This window comes from Camelus bactrianus, chromosome 24 (genome assembly GCF_048773025.1).
Source record: "Camelus bactrianus isolate YW-2024 breed Bactrian camel chromosome 24, ASM4877302v1, whole genome shotgun sequence".
In the NCBI taxonomy this organism is placed as follows: Eukaryota; Metazoa; Chordata; class Mammalia; order Artiodactyla; family Camelidae; genus Camelus; species Camelus bactrianus.
The window spans coordinates 19899966-19919108 of record NC_133562.1 but is presented as its reverse complement, the minus strand read 5'-3'; the positions used below and the strand labels follow the sequence as shown (position 1 = coordinate 19919108).

Sequence of the window (19143 nt, the reverse complement as noted above, 5' to 3'; positions counted from 1 at the left end):
TGAATTATAGTCAGTATGAAATTGTCTTCTTTTTGAAATGGGGAAATATGGAAATTGTCCTCCAATATAAATAGAAGTCTTCTAATGGCGAGATCCCTATGCTTCCTGCAGCAGGTGTCTGTTGTGGAAATCAGCTACACAATTTAGCATCTGACTGCAATTGTACAGAGGCATAGCATTTGTCTGAGCATAGCTTGATGAATGGAATTAAAATATTAATAAAATCATATTGTCAGGAAAAAAAAAAAAACCTTTGGGTTCATTCAGTGCAATTCCCCAGCTAGTGTGAAGTCCTTGTGTGACACAGATAAATATGGTCATTAAGTTCAGCTAGAGTATTTCCAGTGAAGTCACCATTGTCACGACATTTTATGTAGCTCTGTGTAGTAGAAATTCTTCTGTACTGAGATTCTAATAGATTCCTTCTACTCTCCTTGAGACTACTCCCAATATATATATTCCTCTTCCACATGCACCCTCAAAATATTCTGAGACACCTTTTTTCAAGTATGCATCAATCATTCCACGTAAGACAGAGTTTTGGGGGAAGCATTTAGCTCCATGGTAAAACACGTGCCTAACACTCGTGAAGTCCTGGATTCAATCCCCAGTATCTTCATCAAAATAAATAAATGTATAAAGAAATAAATAAACCTAATTATTCCCCCTGCCTGTCCCTCACCCGCCCTCCCCCAAAAAAAGGCAGAGTTCCTAGTTGCTTACTTATTAAACTCGTTTCTAGTCCAACGTCTTGCCTGGATTCACTTTTGATGAGTTTAGTTTGTAACTAAAATGTGGTACCTAGAATTAAGTGTACTTCTTTGACCACGGTCTGTTTCTCTTCTGCTTTCAAGGCACTGTAATTCTATTAATGTGACTCAAATTTTTTTTAGTCTTTAAATAACCACATAGCTCATCACTGGCTCATATTATCTTGCAGTCAGACTGTCTTTTATTATTTTCCCAATTATCTCATGTAAATTTTGCAAATCTCTTTGCTGGAATATGGTGATTTTTACTTGACTTAAAGTCTAAAGGAACCAAAATGTGTTTTGCTTTTCCATCCTGCCTCACAGAACTTCCTCTCATTTTTCCACACCTTACATTCATCGGCCATTTGGTTCCTTCATTGTGTTTATGTGATTTACTCTTGTTTATACACCTAAAATGTCCCTTCCAGATTCTCTGTCTTCCAGTCTTTACTGGACTTTTAAAGCTCATGTGTTTCCATCATGTCAGATTTTTTGATCAGGCGAGCCCACAGTGTTCTCACTGTCCCCCAAACTTTCACAGCAAAAACAGTCAAATTCCTTTGAGATTAATCACACGAAGTTCTATATTATAATGGAGCTTTTCACAAATACATACTCTGGCAACCCAACTAGAACATGAAGTGTTTGAAGGAAGGGATCTTATATTTTGGATTTTTCTAAACACACTCTATTACAGAATCAAGCACACAAAAACCACTCAATGTACGCCTGATAAATGGTAACAAAAATTACCAAGATTTGTCTACCACTGTGGTTAGGAGAACACTAAATTTGGCTCTTCACCTTGAAGGGGTATCGGCATAGATTTCTGAGACCTCCCTTCCTTTTGGGATAATTTAGTCTTCAGCTTCAGAGTTTGACTGCAAAGGCATCACACAGGGACACAGAGTGGCTCTACGCATTGTTTCTGGATTGTCTACTCTACTCATTTTCAAAAATGCAACGTTGTTTGTTGAGCCTTGTTTAGATTTTGTCCCTTGGTACATTTATTCCTTTTAACATGTTTCGATGTAGGAATGTGCTTTGCATAATGTATTTCTGGGTGGGCTCTAGGCATCATCCTCTCTTTAATGAGGGCTCCAAGTCTTTACCTAATCTGGGGTGTGATCTGCTCCAAGAAGCGCGAAGATAGACCCAAATGGGAGTCTCTGGGTGTCCATGTGTATAACATTTATTCACAAAGTCATTACTGGGATTGCTTCCATTTTGTAGGTTAGGAAAGTGAATCTTAGACAAGTTAAGTGAATTCCCCCAACGTTACACAGGACTTATGGGGTGAAGTCAAAATTTTCATTCTTGTTGTATTACTCCACATTTCACCACTCAGCTACATGGTCAAGAGTTGAAAGACAGAGAAGGGGAGAAAGTTTAAAAATGAATTGATTAATAGACATAATTAAACCCTAGTGTGTGTTTTGTAGACATACATATTAATTTCTAAGAACCTTGAAAGAATCAGATGTGATCCCAGCACGGTGCCTGTACTGGCTTAGTCATAGTCATTCAAAGTGTGGGTTTACAAACTGGGGTGTTCATGGCCAATTAATTAGATTCTTTTTGACATTACCAGTGATTATTCTGGTAACCCACAGATGCATTTGGATGGATGCAGAAAGTATAATGATGAGTCTTGTATATGTGATTCTGGGTAGGAAAATGATGGTGTGATTCTGGGCACACATTCCTAGCATTTTCCATACACCACTTCCTAATCCTTTGTTTCAAAGCAGCAACATCCTGGTCCTGGATTGGCTGTAACTTTACTTACAGTACACGTGTTGGGTGGTGGAAAGAGTGGAAATATTTTCCAGTCTCTTTTATTTTTATTTGGACCTGGGGCGATAATGTTTTATGTTGACTGATTTTGAGTTTCAGCATTTCAACTAATTAAGACCAAAAGAGTCGACCATTTTTCTTGGCTTTGCATTTGAAGGCAGTTTCTTGAAAACCTGGCTCAAATCCAAGGCAGGCTTCCCTCTCCCCAGGGGTAGGGTTTTAGCACCACAGTCTTCCACAGCAACTCCAAAGTGAACCGATAAATCTCAGCAAATTCACCAGGTTTCACATTCTATTAGCAAAGCAGAACAAAGGAACAACAGAATTAGAGAAAAATGATGTGACCGAGTGCCACGAAGAAGGTTCATTAGAAATGAAAGACACATCTCTGCAACATTTACCTGAAAAACACTTGCATCCTCATAGCAAGGTCTGTTCTGGATTCAGTGACGGATTTGTGGGGGAGTCACAATGACACGCGTGAAATGTCAGTCTTTGTTCACGGAAGCCGCCACCCAAACCACCCGAATTTTAAGCCTCTTTCTTTTTGAAATACATTTTTCTTCTCTCTTTCTCTGAACAGTCATCAAGAGGCTTAATTAATGAATTAGTGCTTGCAAAAATCTTTGATATTCCGAGATGAAAGGTTTTGCACCAGGGAAGGCGTCAGTACCGGCGGTAAAATGTCCTCTTGATGACAGAGTGCAGGAAGCGTTCGGCTGGAATACATTTGACAACTGCAGTTAAAGAAGTTTGATCCTGCTTTCCTGCTCTGTTTTTACCATGTATGTTTTTCCGGGGGATATGAGGCTAATAGGAAAGGTAAATTCTCATTGGCCAGAAATCGTTGGTATATGTACACACACACACACACACACACACACACACACACACACACACACATTCCCCAGTGGTTAAGGCAGGTGGAAAGTTTATGGGCAGCCTCTTTCTGGGGCAATAAAAGCTTCTTTTATTTCAAATTCTCTTTTTACACCAGTTGCTATTACTCTGAAAAGCTCCTGGCATTTGGAAGGCAATAAGCAGGGCATAAAATCCATTCTTTCTTGAACAGGTCCCATTCCTAGGACTGCTTTTAAACTGACTAGTTTACAGCAAAGAAACAGACAGCTGGTCTCCTGCAAAGGCTCTCAGGAAAAGCAGAGGACCCGAGAACTGCTAACTAGCTGAGTGATAACTTACTGACTGGATCTGCGACTCTTTCCTTACATGACTGAATTTATTTGGATCTGAAATATGATTGAATTGATAGAGGCTGTGGATAGACGAAATGACTTTGAAGTTCCCATTTTCTGCAGAATCAGAATTCTTACTTACCTTGGCCTCACACAAAGTTTTTCTTTTGAGAAAAATCCTGACTTTAGCTCCCTCTTAAGTTGGGGTATGGGTGGGAGGGAATGTAGAGTTAGGGTAGACATTTAATGGCTTCACAGGGTTATTAATTCTGTGCTCTACCTGATAATATGAAGGTCTGCCTGACATCCTTGTAGTGTCAAAACCAAACCAAAGCATATCTCAATGGGCATCCAAGTGTCTATGACAGGTACCAGGGCATGCCCACCTTGCACCTGCCTCTCCCTTCTCCCTTGCTTAGAGGAAATGACAATCCTTATCTCTAAGGGAGGCTGGACCAGTGAAGCTGACCTTACTGATCTGAGCCTGACATGGAGTAAAATTCTGGCCCAGGAGATATGTATAGAAGCCAACTCTGGGGATTCTGAAGAGGATATTATGGATGTTAATTACAAGCTGATAACAGATCCAGGTGTTGTATTCACAAGAGCAATTTCAGAACCACAGTGAAAAATATCTAAGAATAGAAGGAACTCCTGGGTCTGAGATCATTTGGAAAGTGGGTGTGAATTTGGATTGATTGCCTAGTTGTACCTTAAATCCGGCCCTGTTCGCACCTTTTGAATCATAACAGTACAAAACTACCTGTGGAACGTTGTGGCAGAGTTACCGTCAATTGATCGGTGGAAGGTGTGATGTTAGTAAATACCTAAAAGAAAATTATATTAAATTTGTGGAGCAACTGCTCCAGGAGGCAGGAGTCTATCCCTTGCATTCTTCCGCGGGCTTTTGCGCAAGAGTAATAAAATTTACCTGCCATTACTCAGTTTGCAAACATACCAAGGCAGCCTCTGACTCCATTCTTCTGGGCAGAGGAATTGAGAAACGTGGTATCCAGACAGTTAGAGGCAAATCTGCTATGGAAGTTCAGGGGAGGGGATTGAGGGCAAAGGGTATTTGCCTTTTCGAGAGGGATTTAAGTTACATTTCAACAGATCATCAGTGAAGGAATTGCCAGGAAATTAACCAATAGAGCTGCCTGCACAGGGCACAGGATATGTGGCTAAAAGGACATGGCTGAGGTATCTTGGATCTGGGGAGAGAAAGGCTCCTTGTTCTCACTCTAGAGTTGGTGATTGGCCCAAGACCATGGTTTCTTGGTGCTTTCTGTCTCCATCTGTAATCTGAAAATGTAACGTGGGCTGGTTATCTTTCTGTTAACTTAAATTGCTTCCTGCAGTATTACTCCCGATGATTGCACGTCTGGCTCTGCTGCAGGTAATTTCTGCGCTAACGGATCGGCAGTTTGCTAGCTTTAAAATATGTGTCCAATCCCTCAAAAGCTTTTTATAAACCCACAAAACAAAAGGGCTGGTTATGGACAAAGTCATATGGAGACAATTTCATTATGAACATTCAATAGACACTCTATCTATGGCTGTGTGGTCCACAGCTTACGTTGTTTAACTCAAGAGATTTTAATTTTGGACTGTACCTCAAGGTAGAGAATTATCTAGGCAGGCTTGGAGTTAATCCTCTACAGTTGTTAACTGGAGGTAGAGAAGGGCCAGATTCCCTAAGTCAATGTCCTGTTGATGGGACAGATTCTTGGAAAATTCCGAAGTCTTACATTTGGAAGGATGTCAACCTTTTGGGCTTCCACATTCCCTTTTCACTAGAAATGGAACTGTCCATCCATGAAAGCTAAACTGTGGCTTGTTTCAAAGTCCTTGGGTGCATGGTTGGTTTGAGTGGAGGGAGGAATTGGTTCAGGAAATAGATGGTACCTGCCTCCTACAGCACGGTCACAATGTCATCTGTCCAGACAGCAATAAGCCAAGGAAGGTTTGCTATTTCTAAGGTCAAATGTAGGGCAAAATGGTAGTTCCCCCAGTTTATTATGCTTAGCAATCTGTTAGAATTTGAAGTACGATATTTATGTATTTTAAACCAAGCCTCTGGTCACGGGCATTAGCCCTCAACTAGTTTATCAACACATCACAATTCTGAAGTTGGCAAAGTTGTCGTTCCATTCCAGTCACCAAGGTGTGTCCTTTTTTAACTCACAGCTCTTTCCTGTTTCAGTAGTTGTGTGACATTTTACTCTCTCCAGCCCATTCCCTCCCTTTGCCGTATTTCCCCCCATTTCTTTATTTACACTCAATTTTCTGGGGCTGATAAAAGATCAAGCAGCACGTCTGTCCTGGGGAGCCCACATGTTAAAGGAGGGGATGCTCAGGCCTCGAGAAGAGGAGAGGAGTTTACGAGAGAGAGTCTCAGTGTCCCTGAAATCACATTTCAGAGGAGTTCATAAACTTGGTACAAAATTTGCTTCTTCAGTTCAGGGTGTGTTTACCTGCTTTGGGTTCATAACTTTTATCTCCTGTCTCATTATCAATGCGTTCTGATCCTCCTCAGCCAAGAAAGTAAATTTATCTCGCAGTATGAAGATGGGGAAACACGTGCCCTCAAGATGATTGTTGCAAAAACGAGCCGCCTCCTGCCAATTTCCTCAAGACCTAGACCAAGTGTTTAATTTCAAATTTTATGAGGATCTGTGTATTTGGGGTCCAGATCATAGAGAGAAACTGGAGATTCTATCTCACTGTAGTCTGTGTTCACAACGAAGTCACCTACTTTTTTCTCCTCTTAGACATGCACAGTTAACTCAACCATCAGCTTTTGTTTTTTTCCAAGTACAATAATTATTAACTCACTACTTTTTCTATTCCTTGCTAAATTTCAGATTTCCTGTTAGAGGCCTACACAGTCTCCTAGCAAAATCGGTGCTTCAAAGATGAGTGATTATCGAAGGTTTCAGATATTATCCTTATAATAATTAAATAAGTAAACTTTCAAAGAACCACAATGGACTTTATGAAACTACTTTGGCTTATAAATTTTGCAGTCTACAATGTTACCTAAGGTACCTTGCATTTGAAATACAATTTTTTTTTTTTTGTATTTTTTGTATTTGAAAGACAATGTATTTGAAATACAATGTTACCTAAGGAACTAATAAACCCGGAGTCATGATGAGAAAAAAAAAAAAAAAAAAAAGGAACATTGTATTTGAAAACCAGATTTTCATTATTTCTGAATGCCTTTCTCTCTCTCTCTCTCTCTCTCTCTCACACACACACACACAGTTACTCACAGCCACAAACACCTTTTATGAAAGTAATATACAAATTCTTACTAAATTTAAGTAATTAACATAAACTTACTTTTATTTGCTTTTTATCTTTCAGAAGTCACTCTTCACTTAAAACGTGACTTTAAGTCGGCACAGTAAACCTGAATGAACAAGGCTTCTGACAATACCCATCAAATAAAGTCAATTGAATTTTAATTTCCTCAACAGACCTCGAGTTTTGAGCTTGGAATTTCTTGACTTGAAGCTAAGATTAGTTCTGGTTTTAACAGAATTAGTCTCCTTATAACTATTCCAATGAAGATATTTTGGACAAATCTTAGGACAGGCCATCAGTCAGAATGAAAGTTTAAATGTATTGCTTGAAAGACATATCTCAGTATCAGTAATTGGCGTATAATCTGGAATAAGAGCGATGACTTGTGGATGCATGTAAACAGGTGTATCTTTTATCTTATTACCCCTATTTTACTTAGGACCTTAGGGGAACTAGAAATAACTGATATTTCCTCGCAATATTTATAACAACTACCATCATATCTATAGAACAAATCATCTTCAAAACAGTCTGTGATGAACGTACTCCCGCCGCATTGCGGTGAACAATGAGCCACGGTATAGTTTCTGTAAAACACACAGTAACGTTTCAGGTTGTGTTAGTTAAACGTGGATATTGGGCGACTTATTCATTCAAGGTCACTGCAGAATGTTGAGGACTTCACGCACTGTCAGACCAGTCAGGTCCAAGGAAGCAGACCGGTTACTGCAGCTCATTCCTTTGTGTTAGGTTAGTATTTTGAATTTATCTCCAATGGAGGCATGTATTCACTATGTGGAGACCCAGAGACAGAGGAGCTAGAGATAGGGGTCTGAAAATGGGCAGAGAACAAATCATGGGGGACCCAGCTTGTCATGTAAAGTAGTGGGAGGTTCATTTTGATGGCAGTGGTGACGGCTTGACCAGTTGCAAGGAAAGGGTTCCATGGTGAGTCACTGGGAAGTGATGAGCTTGGATGCAAGAAATGAAATGGTACTGGGTTAGAAAAGGGTTTGTGAGGATGGAGAGGAAGAGGAGGGCCCTAGAGGTGATTAAGAGGAGCTTAGGGATTAATAGGAGAGTCTGGGTAACATATAATTTAATGTCCAAACCAAGACACTTTTGAGGATGCATGGAGTCTGCACCACTAATAACCATGGCAGACTGATAGGTATAAACCAGGACTGCCCTGGGCCACCAAGAGTATATGCTCACCTTGAGGACAGTATAGAGGTCACACCTAGAGGTCCCTGCCAGCCCCCAAAACCAGGAAACTAGGAGAAAGCAGTCTTGACAATGCTGTTCAGGAAGACGAGAAGGCTGAGGACAACACGATGCATTGATATTCACTGGAGGTTTTGCATTTTAAAAGACTCTATTTGAAGAACTATAATGCTTTAACTCCAAATAATCACTTTCTAATGTTTGCCTGGGCCTCAACCCAGATTCATTAAATCACAGCTCTTAGGTGAGGAGCCTGTATATTAATATTTTAAAAACTTTTCCCAGATGTTTCTGACATGGAGCGAGTGTTAGGAACCACTGGATGAGCATACAGCCTTCTTGGGAGAATCGCTCATTTCCTAAATTTCTTTGTACCCCTGTAAGTTCTTAATGCATCACCTTATATTTAGTAGATGCTCAGTATTTATTGCCATTTTTTTGGTAAGCCAGGGACTGAGTCCCTTTGAATGAATAAGTAAGACTCATTTGTAATTGGCATATTAATCATGTGTATGCAAATGCACGGTGCTAGGATATTTGAAAAAAAATTTCTTTTAAGTGGCTAAACAGAACTTTATATAATTTATTTACACGTTTAATTTATTTTGCAAACTCTTTTTCACTGATAGTACAAAGGCAGACTTCAGCCCCACCACCATCTGAATTATCACCGTGTACATATTGGTGGGAGTTCAAATTAATGAGTTTCGCAGAACAGATTGTTGAGCTGTCAAGACTGAAACACTGATAGTGGTAAAGCAGGGCTTTTTAATCTCAGGGAACAAATGAAATTTTCTTAGATGGTAGCTGATCTACAAGACATTTGTATTTCATACTGCTAATAAATGTTCATTAAAACATGTTTCATTATTAATTATGCAGACTAGCATTCAGAGCGCCAGTAAATTGTATTCCTATTATAATAAACATACTTAATTACCTAAGTTAGATAGTAAAGCTTATTTTTGTAAAGCCGTTTGATCAGGTGTGTCAGATGGTTTAAGAAAACCGCAGAAGCAGACCTCATAATGCATGAAGATTGTTTAAACTGCTAGAGTGTAGATCACTATTGCATGATAACTAATCTCAAATTTGCAATTATCACTTTTTTTATTTCCCTTTATCTAGCCTTCGTCTTAAAGCATGGTTACACTGGCCACTGGTATTAAATAAAAGATAGACATCATTCATTTTGTGTCGTGCCAATGCATCAGCTGGTTATCTGTGGTTAGATCTTGGCCACACGTTATTAAACCCTGGTAAATCATCTCTGCCCAGAATGGGAATGACATCAGGGCATGGGACGCGACCTCTTTTGAGAAACAGACTCTTGAGGTGGAAACAGCTGTAGAGCTAATAAACTTGAGGTTTACTATCTACATCACAGTTTTGTGCAGGGGGTGTCTCATCAGTTCTGAGCTAGAGGAAAATGAATCTCCATGAGGTCAATTGAGTGGCCCCAAATTACTCTGCAAAATTAGGCAAATCGATGGGGACAAAATCAGCAGAGGGAGGCAGCATGATGTTCTGTGCTTGGGAGATTCAGGAAGACAAGGAATTAACCTCACCTCTGCCACCTACAATCCGTGACAATGGCCAAATGACTCCACCTCGGGGGCTCAGTTTTCTTATCCATCAAATGGGCACTTCCTACCTGCCTCCCTGTCTTGTGGTCAGCAAAAGACCCATTACAGCGTCTGGCACCCAAGAAGCCTCAAAATGTGTTAATTCCCTCACTTTCCCCTAAAAACTACATTTTGCAGCTTGTGATCCTGTCTGCTTCCCCCTGGATCTCAGCTGCCACTCCTTGAGTTCACTGAGGTCATGTTCTAGGTTTATTCGTTCCTGAATGGCAGTCCAAAGAGTGAGTTCTACTGGCCATGTTTTGGAATATTGAAAACAGCTGCCTAGTGAGACAGGATATCGCCTGCCTCAGAGGGGGTTCTCAGGATGACCTCACCCACTTCTGAGAATATCAGAACAGAGGCTCATACATAAGTGGAAACTTTGAACTAGATGGGTTCCAACTCCCCTTCAAAACTGAGATTCCATGATAACGTTTCCTTGACATCCAGAGTAAGAAGAGAATGCTGATAAAATTCTGCTCCGCTCAACGACATCTCCTTGAGGACCAGAAGGATGTCTTAACTCACCTGGCATTTCCCGTGGCTATAATCAAGCCAGACACACCCACTCTGAGATGGAGCAAAATGTTTTTTAACTTTTACAACTGAGGAGACTCTGAGCCCCGAAGAGGTGGAGCGACTTGTTGCTACAAACTTGCCGGCAGAACATGGAATCCTGACTTCATGCTCGTAAAACCCAAGAGCAATGTTGGGTTACCTGTGCTCTGGGGGAGCATGTCAGTATTTAAGTTGCTGTCTCTTTGAGCCTGGTTTTATCTGGTCCTCAGTGCTTCATTCCTTGCATCTGTTAGAGGAAGTTGACAGAGTGCTCGTGTACGAGAGGGTCTTGAACGGCTCGGTTGACCTTCCTGAGAAGTGACACGTAGGTATCTTCCTTTGTTTTAACTTATTTATGTATTTTAGGTCAAACTTATTTTCCGCACTTCATTGTGGTTTGCTGAGACATCGAATGATGGTTTCTCTCTCTCTTGAAATGATATAAATAAGGTGACATAAAAATAAGCAAGGAAAGTATCTTCTTTTAATAAAGCTACATGACCTTTACCAAAATGCTATGTTGAGTTTCTGTACCATAAACAAAAGTATGTTTGGCCATGGACTTTGAGATGTCTTTTGTTTTTTTTTTTTTTCCTATTTTTCTGGTTTTGCTCCAGGGAGGAGGCACTCCCATCCTTAAGCCTGGGCTGTGAGTGGCTTGCTTCAGATGCAGTAGAAATAATTAGCAGGGATAAGTATTCAACAAGAGAATTAGGCACTCATATGAGTAAGAATGACACCGGCAGTGACATGATAAAAATGATACAGACCATTAAATCGTGGACATCAGGGCATAAACTGACCACCAGCTGAGGTCAGAAAGAAATCTCCCCTCCTGGTATAATACTGTACAATGAAGCAAATTTAGAGGCTTTATGCCTGATTTTAGAACATTTGTTATCATCTATCCTCAAAAAACAAACTCCTGATTCTTAACTGTTCTTCTCAGCATTTCCAATGACCTTAATCATTCAAGGTTGGCACTGAAATCCACATTGTCCTCGTATCCAGGGACAACCTCAAACTCGCCCCAGGGGTTTCCTGTCTTGGTCACTCCAGCGAGAGGCTGTGTGGAGCTTTCCACACCTGCTATGGTCAGTAAAACTCACTGAGGCTGTGGGCGGCCAAAGCCTGATGTGCAAGCTTGTGGTAAGGATTGGTGTCAGTTTCAAAAGTGAACTCAAATTTGCCTTTATTTCTTCCTTTGTTCATAAGGCCTACAATATAGTTACTAAAACATTAATGTGTTAATTATATAATAATGACCTATTGTGTGACATACATTGTTCTAGGTGTTACAAATATAGCAGTGAATAGCATAAATGCACCATTTTCCTGACAGAGAAGACAGACGAAAGGTAATCCAAACCGTCCAAACAAAAACTGGCAGAAATGAATGGAGAAACGGACAATTTGATAGTAATGGCTTTCCATAATGGATAGGATAAGTAGGCAGAAAGTCAAAGAAATAGAAGGTTTGAGCCACCCGGTAGCTGACCAGACCTCACAGACGTCTCCGAGCACTGCCCACGACAGCAGAGTATCCTTAAGGGCACCTGACACGTCCACCAGGTTAGACCACGTGCTGAGCCACAGGGTAGACCTGAATATATTTTCGAGGATGGAAATAAGTATGTTCTCTGACCACAAAGGAATACAATTAGAAACCAACAACAGAAAGAAATATGGGAAACTCAAAAAGATGTGAAAAATTAAACTACACATTCCTAAGCAACTTGTGGTCAAAGGAAAAAAAAATGCATTAGGTAAGATTTTTAAATGAATGAAAATGAAGACACAAAACCCCAGCTAAAGCAGCACACCCAAGGAAATATCTAGCTGTAAATGCCAGGAGCAAAAAAGAAGAAAGAGTCAAATAAATAACCTATCTTTCTACCTTATGACCTGAAAAACAGAGCAAAATAAAACAAAATAAACAAACAAAACCAAAATGAGCCTGAAGGAAGAAGATTGAAGGAAACAGTAACACTTAGAATGGATATTAATAAGACAGAACAGAAAAACAACAGAAAAAAAGAACGAATGGAACGAAGTGTGGGTTCTTTGAAAAGATCAACAAAATTGACAAACCTTTAGCTTGATTGATTGAAGAAAAAACAGAAAAAGATTCAAATTACTAGAACTGGAAACGAAAAAGGACATATTACTACTAAGTTTACAGAAAATTAAAAAGTCCTATTTATAAAGTGATATACACTATTTTATGCTAATAAATTAGACAACACAGTTGAAATACACAAATTCTTAGAAAAACACAAACTCCTGAGATGGACTCAAGAAGAAACAGGCAGCTCAATAATATGTAAAGAAATGAATTAGACTATCCAGAGAGGAATGCCCACACCCAGGTACTTCGCAGATAAATTCTACCCAACATTTAAGAAGAATTAATAATAATTCTTCAAGACTTCTTTCAAAAAATAAGAGTAGAGAAAACATTTCCCGATTGATTCTATGAAGCCGGTTTAATCATGATAGGAAACCAGACAGACATCACAAAAAAATAAAACTCCAGTCTGATATTTCTTTTTTCTTCTGACTTCTTTTTTTTAAATTAATTTTTATTTTTATACAATTTTAAAAGGTTACTTTTCATTTCAGTCCGATATTTCTTAAGAGTAAGGACTCCGAAGTCTTTAACGAAATATTACCAAACTGAGACCAGTAACACTGTGAAAGAATTATACACCATGTCCACATGAAATTTATCACAGGAATGCAGAGTTGATTCAACATCAGAAAATACACTAATGTAATATATCACATCCCAAAAAAATGTTTTAACATGATTGCATCAACAGATGTGGAAAAAGCATCGACAAAGTCCAACAAACTTTTACAATAAGAACATGCAACAAAGTAGAAATAGAAGGAAACTTCCTCAAACTGATAAAGGAGATTTAAAAAAAAATCCAGAAAGAAAAGCACAGAGAATTTTCCTTTTTTCTTTCCAATCTGGATGACTTTATTCATATTTCTTATGCAATTGCCATAGCTAGAACTTCTGGCATGATGTTGAATTGATGTGATGAGAACAAAGAAAGTTGTACATTCCTGATCTTAGGGAGAAAGCATTCAGACTTTCATCATTGAGTATAATGTGATCTGGATTTTTTTAATCTCCTTGACTTTGTCAATGCTTTTTCCACATCTGCTGATACAATCATAATCCACTCTTTAGAACTCCAAAACATGGTTGAAAGAATGTAAAAAATGCAAGAAAATCCCATACGCATAGGTCAGAAGACTTAATGTTGTTAAGGTAGCAATACTCCTGAAATTAATGTACAGATTCAATGTAACTCCTATCAGAAATCCCACCTGGCTTCTTTGTAGAAATTGACAAGCTGATTTTAAAATTCATGTGGAATTGCAGTGGTCCCAGAATGGCCAAAAATACTCTTGAAAAAGAACAGGACTGGAGAATTCACACTTCTTGATTTTAAAACTTACTACAAAACAACGGTAATCAAGACAGTGTGGAACAGCATAAAAATGGACACATAGATCAATGGAATATAACTGAGTTCAGATATAAACCCATGTCTATGGTCAACCGATTTTCAACAGGGATACCAAGATCGTTCAATGGGGGAATAAATAGTCTTGTCTACAAATGGTTCTGGATTAAATAAATAGCCCCATGTGAAAGAATCAAGTTGAAACCCTCACACCATATGCAAAAATTAACTCAAAATGGATCGAAGACTGAAGTGTTAAGTACTGAACTGTAAAATTCTCAGAAGATAACATATGTTGAAAATAGGCAATTCTATCTAGACGAAGTAGGTTAGTGGTTGCTTAGGGCTGGAAAGGGGAGACTGGGGAAACATAAGGGTGATAGCTGAAGGGTACAGGTGTTCTTCTGAAGATGCAGAAAATGTTACAAAATTGATTTTGGTAATGGTTTTGCATACTGTGAATACACAAAGAACCATCAAATTGCACATTTTAAATGGATTAATTGTATGGTACGTGAATTGATCCTCAATGAAGCAGCGTTGCTTTTAAAGCCAACACATAAACAAAGAGCATGTCAGATAGGGCTGAGATTTAGGGAGAGACGGTGATGGAGAGAGACTGCTACTCCAGACACGGGGCACGGGGACGACTTGCTCTTATGAGGTTCCATCGAATGAGGCCCTATGTTTAATTTATGTTGGCGCCGCACTCTCATAACATTCAATACGGGAAGATCTCTTCTCATTCTTTGTGACAAGTGTGGTAATCGGCTCCACTGAGAAATTCATAGAAGTGAGAGAAAAGGAGAGTTAAGAGTTCTCTTCCAATAATTAAAGATTATCCATAATGCTCATTATAATAAAAGCATAATTCTGATTTATACTGTCAGCCCATCTCCTCCACTTCCTGCTTTCCCTCATTTTTCCCCCTTTTTCCTTTTGCTTCTCCCTTCCTCCTTTATAAACTCCTTCCCACTCTCTTTCTCTTTGTCTGCTTCTCCCCTGTGACCTCTTGTCCCTTTCTTCTCTTCTGTTTCACTTTATTTTTGGCATCAAAGAGAAGTGAAAAGGATACACATTCAGTACCAGAAGCCAAAAGTACTTAGTTAATTTAATTATATGTTTTTGTTTTTGTTTTATGGAAAAACAAAAAGGTAATTTGGTGACTCAAATGATCTAGACCATGTCTTGTCTGCTTGCTCACTATTTAAAATACATTCTTAGTTATCCAGAGTCACAATCCAGGGTTGCTGAGCCTCAGAGCTCGTGACATTTTATGCTGGATGACTTCACGTTGAAAGGAGCTGCCCTGTACCTCCTAGGACGTTAAACCACATTCCTGACCTCTGTGCGCAGGATGCCGGGGCCACGCCCACTCTCAGCCTCAACAGTCAATGTCTGGATATTGACAAATATCTCCTGAAGGCAAAATCAGCCCTTGTTGAGAACCACTGTAAACCAGGCTTGCAAGAAAAGCCCTTTCCTTGATTGGTTTACATTGCTTCTTTGTTATGTCCTTTCTCTGTCCTAAAAAGTAGGTTTTGGAAAACACTAAGCTGCAGAGAGAGCCAGGAAGGTGGCGTATTGCTCACTTAATCCCCGTGACAGGGATCCAGTGACCTTCTGAACAGGAGTGGAAATTGTCATTTCAACATTTGACCATATTCCATATGTGATGATTATGTTCTATTATCTTTGGCTTTCTTCCTGAAAATTCAACAGGATACTTTTTTTTTTTTTTTTTGGCCATTGCTTCTCAGCAACCAACATATTTTTAACACATTAAGTAGCTTCTTGTTTGATTATAGAAGGAGCTGAGATTCAACATTTGAAGGAACTGACACAATTCTGGGCAGAATCTAGCAAGAGTCAATTTTGCTTAGATCTGTTGACTATAAAAGCAGCAATGGTTTACCTAAAGATGATTTACAGAGGAGCTCATTGCCCTCTCCAGGACTTTATCCTTTTTCTGGTTGTCAATGGTATTGGCTTTTCCACCCACGGTACTCCAATCATCAGGTCAATAAACACTTATCGTGTGCCTACTGTGTACAAAGCACGACATTAAGCACCAACATTTTCCAAAAAAAAAAAAAAAAGAAAGAAAGAAAAGAAAGACAGATTCAGAACAAACACAAGACAGTAGGAAGAGTCGAGGTCACACGCCCCACCTGCCCTGGTCCAAAGATTGGAAGAGATCTCATTTGTCAGCTATCCCTCACAATTCATCACACTCTATTTGAGTCAAGTCTTTAAAACAGTCCCTAAGCATCCAGTTTATCAAAGAAAACACTACCCCGAGGAAAGTATTGTCACCAAGGTATCCCATTTCACCCTTCAGATCGTTTTAACTGTTAGAAAGCTCTTTCTCGTATGAGTTCTGCCTGGGAAATATTCAACCTTTATTCATACTGGACCTCATAGCATAAGTCAGATCTTCATATAAATAAGTTTAAACATACTGGAACACAATTGTAGTAACCCCACTCCAAACTTATTTATAGGTTAAAATCTTGCCTAACCCCAGCTGTTTGTCAATGACATGCCTTAGCTACTGACATGTCAGCTCTCATTCAAAGATCACGGTAAGTCTCTGAATGCTGAGTGTTTAAATTCGAATGCAAGACTACATTTATTATTTGACAGCAAATGACTCTGTGTTCCTTGACACAACAAGGTAACAAAGCATCTTGCTGGGGGGGGGGGGGGACTCACTTTCGTAAAGTTAGCACAGGAAATTCCTCACCCACAAAAAGAATATAAATCAGAACTTACAGAGAGGCAAATCACAGGGTTTTCTGGGAGCCCCACAGCTCTTCAATAAGACTAAATCATCCCTGAGACAGGGGCGAAGTCCAGCCCCTGCCATCGGCAGGCACTTCTGCCAGGGCTGGCTATCCCTGAGTGCAGCTGTCGAGCTGGGGAAGCAAAATCTGCCCTTTGGGTTTGGAGTCGGGAAAGATCAAATGAGGATATTTCCAACATTTTTTTTTCTTTTGAATTAAAATGCACGGTTTCAGCCATATTTCAATTATCAGCTTGACATTACTCTTTAAGCAAAGGACTAGAGTTAACAAGAGAGCTACTACATTTCGAATACATTGATTTTCTGCTTGGTGTAAACTCTAAATAGCCGATTAGAAAGCTGTGAATCAGACGGACTCAGTGTACCTAACACATCCAGCGATATATTACAAACTGGAAACATTCGGATCTTTGAAGGTGAAGTGAATTAAAAGCCCATGATTGTTACAACTTCAATATATAAATAGGAACGACATACTAGCTCTTATCTGGCAATTTAAAAAATAGTCCACATTTTGTTATGCACGTCAACCTAATGCATAAAACTACTGGGCTTAAAGGTATAAAGAAATACAGATTTATTTTTCAAAAATGACTGTGAAATGAAATGAATTCTTAATTGAACAGTTTCCAGGTACAGAATGTACTGAGGTTGCCTTCCATTATTTTCCTAAGCTGCGGGATATTTCTGCCGCTGTATCTCTCACTTCTATCTTGGTGTGACACTCGGGTTGTCCGCGTTTAGCCTGGGACCCCGTTTTATTGATCACAGGAATAGCTCATCAGCTTAAATAGTATTCTTTGAATTCAGGATTCGTTGTCTTTGCTTAGCTCTACTCCCGGCACTGACAGAGTGACCTTGGGGAAATGACTTCCCCCCTCAGCATCCAGAGTTTCTCTATGAAATTATATTAATGAAATGATAGCGCGTCCCATGCCATTGAGAAGGGTAAAAGGTGATTATGACAGCACAGGCTTGTTGTTGCAATTATAATGTCAGGAAAAGAACCCTTGTAATGTTTCTCAGGCGCCCCCTCCTTACCCATCACTCAAAAGTATATATTTCACTATATTTGGGTTCTGAAATTCCAATGTTATAATAGAACTGAGAAAGTGGAAGGAGACTTTATCTATTCGATGTGATTATTTAGCATATAAATTGCATTTATTGAGGCAAAGCACCTCCCAGTCATTTTTCCAAGCTGTTTTCCTCACACAAATCCAGGTATCGGATGGTCCTTGATCTAAGAAAACTTCAAGCATGGGCATTTTTAAGCCTAGCATGGTGAATAGCCGGATGCAAAGATGGAGGCAAGTCTACAAGGAATATTTGCACCTTCAGCTGGCTCAGAGGGAAAGGTGATGTCAGCTGTGGGTGGACTCTGCCTTTATCCTTCCCTTTCCTGCGTCTTACCCAACTCTTGGAACACCTTCCACGGCTGGTCTGACTTATAGCTTTGCACCACCATCTCATTTCCAAAAGAGCCAAAGGAGTGCTGTCTCCCAACCAGTTCTCCCAGGCAGGGCCAGGAGCTTCTAATGTACTATGTTCTCTCCATTCTGCAATACAACTCAGGACTTTGGCCCTAGGAATCCAAAATCATGTTGAGGGTTTAATAGTTAACACAAAACAAAACAGTGATACACTGTCCTTCTCATGGGGCACTTGCAAAAGATATATTTGAAATAGATCAACAACTTCTAAATCCAATTTCAAAATCTGGGGGCAAGAATGGAGCACCGGCTAATTTCTGTTCATTTAAAATCATTCTCCATGTGCTGTCCTGAGTTGAGCCTCGTGTGTGAGATCAGCTATCGTATTGTATCATTGGAAAAGTTAGATGGATGCTCAGTCAAGTTCACTTGGCTCGGCTTCACTTCAGGAATTGGCCGTGCGTGGCTCAGTTGCGTTGTTCAAATTGTCTTTTGTTTCAAAGACATTTAGAGAGAGTTTAGAGAACATAACAATGACCAAATGAAGAGAAATATTTGGGGGGGGGGCATCATAGAATCACGCTCTTCAGTCTGTAAAAACCAAAGCTGGATCGACTCAAAGTCTACAAGTCTATAAAATTGAAAAGAATACAGAGAGGATTGATATGGACTTCTTCATCAAATTCCAGAACAAAGGGCCCCCTTTGAAGCTTGGAAAAGATGGATTTAGGATAAATGGAGAGAACTATTTTTTAACACAGTGGGGGATAAACTTATGGAACTCATTATCCCAACTTTTGCTATTCATTAAAAATATAAATGGATCCAGACAAAGATTCATTTCTGAAAGAAGATCAGTGATGGGTTACTAAGGAAGGTTCAGGTTGAGTTTAATGGTTGGGTGCCTTTGCATACTTGATTTTAAATTCCAGCACAGCCCTTGCTGGATGACTTACCTTTCAGA

The 19143-nt window shown here is 39.5% G+C and overlaps 1 long non-coding RNA gene across 1 annotated transcript; it reads right to left on the bottom strand.

The window, feature by feature from the left end:
* Window positions 1-834: 834 nt before the first annotated feature.
* Window positions 835-16806, bottom strand: LOC123617836 (uncharacterized). The gene is made up of 3 exons (XR_006726087.2): window positions 16716-16806; window positions 2951-3268; window positions 835-2841 (listed from the first exon to the last, which is right to left on the bottom strand). It is a non-coding gene; the product is annotated as an uncharacterized LOC123617836 (long non-coding RNA).
* Window positions 16807-19143: the final 2337 nt, after the last annotated feature.